The sequence below is a fragment of the Pipistrellus hanaki genome, assembly GCF_964339955.1.
Source record: "Pipistrellus hanaki genome assembly, chromosome: X".
NCBI classification, from domain to species: domain Eukaryota; kingdom Metazoa; phylum Chordata; class Mammalia; order Chiroptera; family Vespertilionidae; genus Pipistrellus; species Pipistrellus hanaki.
Genome location: NC_140524.1, coordinates 20,402,970 through 20,411,569, shown reverse-complemented (window position 1 = coordinate 20,411,569; position 8,600 = coordinate 20,402,970). Strand labels below are relative to the sequence as shown.

The 8,600-nt window shown below is 38.3% G+C and overlaps 1 pseudogene across 1 annotated transcript; it reads left to right on the top strand.

Annotated features, from left to right (window-relative positions):
* The first annotated feature begins 1,044 nt into the window (after positions 1–1,044).
* Positions 1,045–1,552, top strand: LOC311615826 (protein tyrosine phosphatase type IVA 1-like; annotated as a pseudogene). Its single transcript has one exon. The product of its transcript is annotated as a protein tyrosine phosphatase type IVA 1-like (transcript).
* Positions 1,553–8,600: the final 7,048 nt, after the last annotated feature.

Below are 8,600 nucleotides of genomic sequence, written 5' to 3'. Positions count from 1 at the left end.
AGAACACGAACAAAGTAGTTCAGAAAAAGCCATCAGTTTATGAGGTTCTCACAAATATAGACAGTAATTCAGAAGACAGCAGTGATACAATAGAAACTAAATAAATTGATATGTTTGGAACTAATAGTGATTAAAGAAGAGAACAGTGATGCAACAGAGGCTGAACAAAGTGATATGCTGCATAATATCATAGTACTAGTATGCAAACATTATCTGGATAAATTACTAAATACAAATGTGTTCTGTTTTATGTTTGAAATATTGATTTCTTAATTTGGGGTTGGAAAAGTGGGAAAGGGGCATCTTATGCATAGGGGTGTCATATACATAGAAAAATACAGTACATGCCTCTGAGATTGTTTCCCCCTTTGTCATCCTTGAGAGCAAAGATCTCATCTTATTTTTGCTTTATCTCTTCAATGTCTGGAACATAAAAGCATAGTGGTCAAAAATATTAATCTTTGGCATAGTGCTTCCATCGCCATTTGCAAAGCCTCCCCTGCCCTGCAATCTTTGCCACCCTTGCTGTCATTTGTGTTGCTGCTGCCTGGGGACCAGCTGTATGATTAGGCCCAATCTTCATGAGTAAACATATACCTCAGTTTGTGCTATTTTTGGTCACATATTTATGAAGTTTCTGAAGGGCAGTGGAGATTATTGCCAGGAATAGGACTTTTTTGTAGACAAGTGAACCGTAGACATTCATCACTACTCCATCAAGAAACCACCATATGAGTGGTTAACCTGGACACAGAAGTGTTGAACTGAAATCTGCAGAGCATTTTACAAGAGTTCTGACCTGGATAGGGTAAGTCTCAGTGCACTTCCTTTTTATTGCCTCAATATTACTAGATTGAAGAATTGTTGCTTCTTGTTAGGAGGTTCATTTCATTTCCCATTACTCACAACTTCACTCAAAGCACTGGGAATTTCAAATGGAAAATATTGAAGTAGAGTCAATTTCTTTGTATCATTTCTGTATTCAATGTTTAAATTCTTTCATAACCCTATTGAGTGTATTTTAACTAAATTATCATAGCTCAAATGAACCACCCAGCTCTTGTGGAAGTCACATACAAGAACAGGAGATTTCTTATCACAATCCAACCAAATGCAACCTTAAACAAATTCATAGAGGAACTTAAGAAACATGGGGTTACCACAATAGTAAGAGTATGTGAAGCAACTTAGGGCACTACTCTTGCGGAAAAGAAGGAATCCATGTTCTTGATTGGCCTTTTGGTGATGGTGCACCACCATCTAACCAGATTGCTGATGACTGCTTGAGTCTTATAAAAATTAAGGTTCCTGAAAAACCTGGTTGTTGTATTGCTGCTCATTGTGTTGCAGGCTTGAGCTTTAATGCTTGTTGCTCTCGTATTAATCAAAGATGGAATGAAATATGAAGATGCAGTACAGTTCATAAAACAAAAGCAGCATGGAGCTTTTAACAAGCAACTTCCATATTTGGAGAAGTATTGTCCATTGTCCTAAAATACAGTTGCACTTCAAAGACTCCGATGGTCATAGAAACAACTGTTGCATTCAATAAAACAGGTGCCTGATGCCATTGCCTTGGAAGTGGAATTTAGAGATAAGACCTAATTTGTTACACGTGTTAGCCAACATGTTCGCTTGGTGAATAACTCTAGTGATGCTTCCAAAGAAGTATTGAGAAGCAATTTTACTGGGCCACAAGCTTGACAAAATTACAGCCTCTATGTTTTGTTCTGATCAAACTATTTTGATACTTAGCAAAAGATTCTTACTTCTCAACATTTAAAATGTGCTTATTATTACCAATTGACTTTTCCTGAAATCATGCAATATTGAGTTATGTCTTTAAATCTATTCCCACACCAGAATCTTACCAATATACTAGGGGCCCAGTGCATGAATCTGTGCATCTTGAAAGGAACTGTGGGCTGTGAGGCTGCAGTGGGCACAAGGGTCGGTGTCAGCCCATCCTCTGCACCCTCACCCAGCCTCTCCTGCAGCAGCCCCCATCCCTTCTCTGCCAGAAGCCCCGCTCCCACTACCACTGCTTCCATGCACTAGTGGCACAGAGCAATTGGGGCTGGCGTCAGCAGCAGGTGTGAGAGACACCTGCCTGCCCTGATCACCCCTCAGAAGTAAGGGGAGTTGGAGAAGCCCCGAGGGTTTGATTAGGGCTGGCAGCTGCCACTGATACCCGCTGATGGTGCTGAGTAATTGGGGCTGGTGCCAGGCAACAACAGTGGGTGCGAGTGGTAGCTGCAGTGCTACAGCAGGTGTGAGCACCAGGTGGGACCGTGGCACGTGGGAGCAAAGAATTTTTAATAACCACCAGAGTCTCGCCCCAATGACAGTGACCGGTACCTTGTCTTGATCTGGCGTCCCCACTCACCTGCTCCACTATCCTGCTGCGGCCTATGCCCACCATGTTCCGTGTGCACCCCCCGGTGTTTAACATATGTCATAGCGACCAGTTGTCCCATTGTTCCACCGTTCAGTTTATTTGCATATTAGGGTTTTATATAGATAGATAGATAGATAGATAAGAGGTTTAGAAAGATTAGGTGCCAAAATACCCAGCACAATACTTTTATATTTTTAGTATAATACAGAACTAAAATACCAGGAACTATGAACCCGCTGGACCTTATGTGGTTTATCCCTTAAGTCGTTTCGAACTAAAAGTATGGCCTTTATGGTTATTTTCCTGCTCACTTTATGTTTTTGCTTAAAGTTAAATTAACTTTAGAAAACATTAATATTAAATTGCATTTCACTTAGTACCTAGTACCAATTGAAGTAAAGTGTGTCCTTTTTTTTTTTTTTTTTTTATTTAACAAATGAAGGATTAAATAAAGTTGGCATTCTATTAAGTTCCTTGTAGACAAAGTTTGTAGGGTCATAAAAACTGTTTATTGTTGAAAAATGCATAAAGTGCTTTCCATTATTTAAAACAATATTAATCTTGGAGCCAAGTTACCTGAGTTTGAATCACAACTATTCCATTTAATAATTATGTGGACTTAATTAATCTCTCTGTGTTTCAGTTTTCTCACTTGTAAAATAAGGGTAAAAATGTTACTGACCACATAGGATTATTTTGAGGTTACTGTGTGAAAACACACACACACGCGCGCGCACACACACACACACTTAGAATAGTGCCTGGTACACATTAAGAATCATATGTTTCCTATTTTTATTTTTTAATGTATAGCACACAAGGACCTACAGGATGTGGCCCTCTTACCTATCTCTCCAGCTCACATCTTCTAATACATGCTTTCCATATACCTACTGCGCTATTTATAGTCCCCAGAACACACCTGACTGCATTATGCCTCTATGCTACTGCCACTCTCCAGAAGTCAAGGTAAAATTTTCTTATGTTCAAAAACAAGATGGTTTGGGTTTATAGGTTCCTTAATTTGATGGACCCAAATTGATTCATATGGTGGAGATGTTCCTATGCCATTTCAAGAGTGTACTAGTATCAATTTGGAAATAAATGACACATTCAAAGAGTTTAGTTGAAACCCACTGAATGAAGATAATAGTTATAGAATTATGGGCAGGCTTAAGGATACATTATGGATAGCTGAGGCAACGTGAATCTGTAACTGTGTGTAGCTTTTCCATCCCTAAGCCAAAGGGACAAGTGAAAAAATGGGGTTACCAGAACCCAAAGAAAACTTGAGGCCATGGAATAGAGAGTACCACCCAGAATTTATGGCCAATGATGACTATAGTCACTGCCAGGAGCATGAGGTGGGGAAATAAATATATGGCTTCTTTCTCCTTTTACCCTTATATCTCATTTAGGTACTTCCCATTGGCCAAACTCAAATGAAAGTCAGAGGGCAAGGGGATACCAAGTTTTGCAATCTGTGATTAGCTCCCTAGGACACAGAGCTGGATGTCTAAAGGTAGAGAGTAAATGAGAACTGTAGTAGGGTTGCCAGATGTAGAAAATAAAATTACAAGGTATGCAATTAAATTTAAATTTCAGATAAAGAATGAAAACTTTTTAATATAGTATAATTATACCCCATGCAATATTTGAAACATATTTGTATTTGTTAAATTATTCATTGTTTCTCTGATATTTAAATTTTACTTGCTATCCTGTGTTTTAGCTGGAAGTACCATTGGGCAACAACCAGCACAGATATGGTTTTAATATTTGGGTTTATTAAGTATGATTTCATTACTTTAAACACATCAGAATTTATCTCAGTAAGAATGGAATTACATTTTTCTATATATTAGAAGATAAGATCTCTCACCTGGTTTCCTATGTTCATGTTCATCCCCAGATAGGCTGACTGGATTGAGGTGAATGATAGCTTTTCAGAAGGAATTTGTTACATTTTAGTGGTTATGGTAAAACTACAATGTGTGTGGAATTTCAGCCAAATAACAAATAGGTGGCAGTCTTGATTAATTTATCATAAAGGGAATAAATTTACTCTTTGAAAATAAGTCAGTAACAGTAAAGGAAAATATGTAGATAGCTGTATATTAATTCTTATGACTCAGGATTGAAACGTTGTATAATAGTGAGATTTCATTTGTGCTTTAATGAATTGTTTTTATTTTCTAAGTTATTTTTAAAATTAGAACTCATGAAAAAAAAAAAAAGGCAGTGGAATAGACAGATGGGTCCTGAGCCTTGTCCCAGAGCAGAAAGAAAGAATAGCTGAGGGTCACACAAGGAGTACTTTTTGGTGAGTTAAGGGACAGCTATACTTCAGGAGAAGGTGGGGGACTGCTGGATTGGGTTTCTGTGACCAGGCAGCTCCCACTGCTGCTGGGTCCCTTCCTGGAACTATGGGTATGAATCCAGAGACCATGCCATCTTGGAGGGGAAAGTGGATGTTATCAGAAGCCTAAAAATCTACAACTGTGGAAACCACCAAACAGCTGTGAACCCCAGAACACCAGTCCCCAATTGGTGCAAACACACGGATTCAGAGTAGTTCTACACTCCATCACGGAAAGGTCAGATTTTGCCTGGGATAAGGAGAGAGAGAACTATATAACCAGATACACAAAGAAAAGAGAACATGGGGAGACAAAAAAACAGCCTGCATATGAAAGAAAAGCAAGCATCAACAGAAAAGGAAGTAAATGAAACAGAGGCAAGCAAACTCAGAAAAAGAATTCAGAGAAATGGTCATAAGGTACCTGAAAAGAATGGAAGACAAATTCAACAATATGAGTAAGAACCAAGAGGAAATGAAGAACCAAGAAGAAATGAAAAATGACATCGCTGCTGTAAAGAACACAATAGAAAGAATCAAGAATAGACTAGGAGATGCAGAGGACCACATCAGTGAGCTAGAAGACAAGATGGGAAAAAAATACCCAAGTAGAGCAGCTTCTAAAAAAAAAAAAAAAAAAAAAAAAAAAAAAAAATGAGAGTCAAAGGGAACTTTGGGATAACATAAAACAAAACAACATTTGCAAAATAGGGGTTCCAGAATGAGAGTAAACTGAGCAAAGAATAGATAACTTGTTTGAAGAAATGATGGTAGAAAACTTCCCAAATATAAGAAAGAAAAACCTCACACAAATCCAAGAAGTGGAGTCCCAAACAAAATGAACCCTAAAAGACTAACGCCAAAGCACATTATAATTAAATTGGCAAATACCAACAACAAAGTAAGAATCTTAAAAGAGGCCAGAGACAGAAAGTTACCTACAAAGGGACCTCCATCAGACTAGCAACTGATTTCTCAACAGAAACTCATCAGGCCAGAAGGGAATGGAATGAAATATACAAAGTCATGCAAAGGAATGGTCTGAATCCAAGAATACTATACCCAGCAAGGCTATCAATCCAAATTGAAGGTGAAATCAGGAGCTTCACAGACAAAAAAGGACTAAGGAAATTTATTACCACCAAACCAGCAATGCAAGAAATGCTAAAGGATCAGCTGTAAAAAATAAATAAATAAATAAATAAATAAATAAATAAATAAATAAAATAAAATAAAATAAAATAAAAATATATATGAAGCAAAGAAGGAACGCAGGAGTACAGAATAAAAATGGCGAAATAAATACCTATCAATAATAACTTGAAATGTAAATGGATTAAATGCCCCAATAAAAAGACATAGGGTAACAGATTGGATAAGAAAAGAAGACCCATATATCTGCTGTCTACAGGAAACCTACCTCAGAAAAAAAGACGCACACAGACTGGCCAGGCCGGGGAGTGGAACACTTGCATTGTTGTGCCAGCGAGGAGGCAAGCATTTGGTGCCTGGCCACAGATGGGCCTCTGGGCCACAGAGAGCCTTGGGGTAGTGGGCACGAAGTGGCTAGGCCCCACAGAGAGTTACTGGTGCATAGATTCATGTGCAGGGCTACTAGTCTACTATTAAAACCCAAAATATCTAATCAACTTTATCACTCCCTTGCTCAAAATCTTTCCCAGATCTCCAATCACTTATAAAAGTGAAGACCAAAATTATTTGCATGAGTATCATGGCTCTCCATGATCTGACTCCAACATACCCGCCCACACACACACGCACACACACACACATACCACTATTTATCATTTGCCAATAAGGTCTGTTCTTGTTTGCTTCTTTGTAGTTACTCTGTTCACTGTGACTAAAATGTCCTTTCTCTTGACTGTTAAAATTTCAGTTTGCCTCCAAGTTCCATATCAAATGTTTCCTTCTCCTAATTGCTTTCCCAGTTTCCTCCTGTTGGAAAGTGTTCCAATGACACTTTTTATATAGCCTTTATCATAGGTTACTCTGATACTCTAACTTCAAACTAGATTTGTATGAGTCAGTCTTCTTCACTAGATGTCAGTACCTTGAACGTAAAGAGTGTTTTACTAACTTTGGTAATCCCATCCCTCTAATCAATCAATCCATGCATCAGCAAATATTTGAGTGCCTATTCTGAGCTAGGTACAAAGTTTTACACACAGTAGGGGCTCTATTGATGCTTAAGACTCAAAACAAAATGACCAGAAGTATAAGCGGGCTCTCTGATGCAAAACCTCAGGAGGTTATTCATGTCAACATGATCAACATGATTGATGGGACATGATTGTTGTGGCCACCCTAGGTGTGACTGTGGTGTAAAAAGCCTGGGATTGCCAGGGATTCACACAAGAGGAGCCAGCAATTCTGCTAGAATTCTGGTAACTCTAAGTGAACCAAAGAGGAAGGGGTATTTATAATTATTTTAGTGGTTTCTGGCTTAAACCATCCTGGATAAGCCCAACAAAAAAGGCCCTGTCATGTTTCTAAAGGTATACTGGCATCTTTACACTGCCACAATTAAGAAATGGGTAAAGAATATCTAGTCTTTTAGGTTTGGCTCTTCATTTCTGTTTTCATCTATGGAAACTGTGACCCCAAGTTAATAATAATAATTACCTCGATGGATCACACACTATACACACATCTCTATGGACTCTGATAAAAACCTTCAGGCACAGTTATTATTTTTGTTACTATTATTATTATTATTATCATTTTGTAGCTCAGGAGAGTACAGTTCAGAGAATGAAAATGCTCTTATACTTCCGCCGGGACCGGTTTGGCTCAATGGACAGAGCGTCGGCTTGGGGACTGAAGGGTCCCGGGTTCGATTCCGGTCAAGGGCATGTACCTTGGTTGCGGGCATATCCTCAGTAGGGGGTGTGCAAGAGGCAGCTGATCGATGACTCTCTCTCATTGATGTTTCTAACTCTCTATCTCTCTCCCTTCCTCTCTGTATAAAATCAATAAAATATATTTTAAAAAAAAGAAAAGAAAATGCTCTTATACTTCCATCAAGGAAAAGCAGATACACTTGTGAGCCAAGTCACTTTGTATCTGAATTCTGTGGACCTTTTAACTTTCAGTTGATCATTAATAAATGTTATTATATTGAATATTGATAATTTTTGATGTTCCTTTAATTTTAAATATGAAGAAAATGAGGCTCATAAAAGATCAGCAATGTGTCATAGATCATACAAAAGGTAAGGCACAGCCAGGATACAAATTCAAGTATGTCTGACTCCACACTTGCCACTCTTATTCATTACACTACAAGGCCTCCTTTTGTACACTGAGCCACCTTAGATACTGCTGCCTTAAGGATTCATCTACTGTTTGTGATATCTAAGGGTTTATATACTATACAGAATAGCCCCATGTTAATGATTCAGTCTCAAGCCTTACTTATGCTCCTCCAAGTCCTTCTTATCCCCCGTTTGTGTCATTTGACCTCTCTTGTCATCCCATCTGCAGGGTCACTTTGACCTTCCCTGCCATTACAACCTATGTCTTCCATGATTTAGTTCAGAGGCAGAATTGTTTTTATTAGTATCTGAATAAACAAATCCCTTTCCCAGGTTTCTTGCTAATTTCCCTAAACAGTATGAGGGTACTGTCCATAACACTGAGTTTGTCTGCTCTCCTTTGAACACACAACTCTCTGTTCAATTTTCTTTAGTTACACCTGATGGAAATAGTCCTTTAAGGCAAGACAGCCTTTTTGTATTAGATAATTTGTAAGCCCTAAGCTCATTCTTATATCCTATGCTTCCTTAATCTCTTGGATCTTTTCCTTTTTGTTTGATAAAT